At 36.0% G+C, this 267-nt stretch overlaps 1 long non-coding RNA gene across 1 annotated transcript in view; it reads left to right on the forward strand.

The window, feature by feature from the left end:
* The window catches only part of LOC107062954 (uncharacterized), a 1337-nt gene that overhangs the window by 299 nt on the left and 771 nt on the right, over positions 1 to 267 (forward strand). The window contains exon 2 of the long non-coding RNA XR_001474978.1: positions 167 to 224. This is a non-coding gene — a long non-coding RNA (uncharacterized lncRNA). The remainder of the gene's footprint in view (positions 1 to 166; positions 225 to 267) is intronic.

Raw genomic sequence — 267 nt, forward strand, 5'->3', positions numbered from 1 at the left:
ATAGTTGTGTAGTGTACAAATGCAATAAAAGAAGGAGCGGATTGACAGAACAACCTTAGTTTGGTAATTACGGGTTTGGTGACCGAGCATTATTGTTGAGTGAGATTGGACTGCCTAAGCATGTTTAGTAACTACTAATACTAGTTTATCACCTACTCTATTGTAGATAAGTATTTGAAAAGAAAGGAAGGTACTTCAAGGTAACTACAAGGTGGTACAACAAGGTATGTAAGGCTTTTTGATTTCCTACTAATTGGCATGAAATCT

This window comes from Solanum tuberosum, unplaced genomic scaffold, assembly GCF_000226075.1.
Source record: "Solanum tuberosum cultivar DM 1-3 516 R44 unplaced genomic scaffold, SolTub_3.0 scf00286, whole genome shotgun sequence".
NCBI lineage: Eukaryota > Viridiplantae > Streptophyta > Magnoliopsida > Solanales > Solanaceae > Solanum > Solanum tuberosum.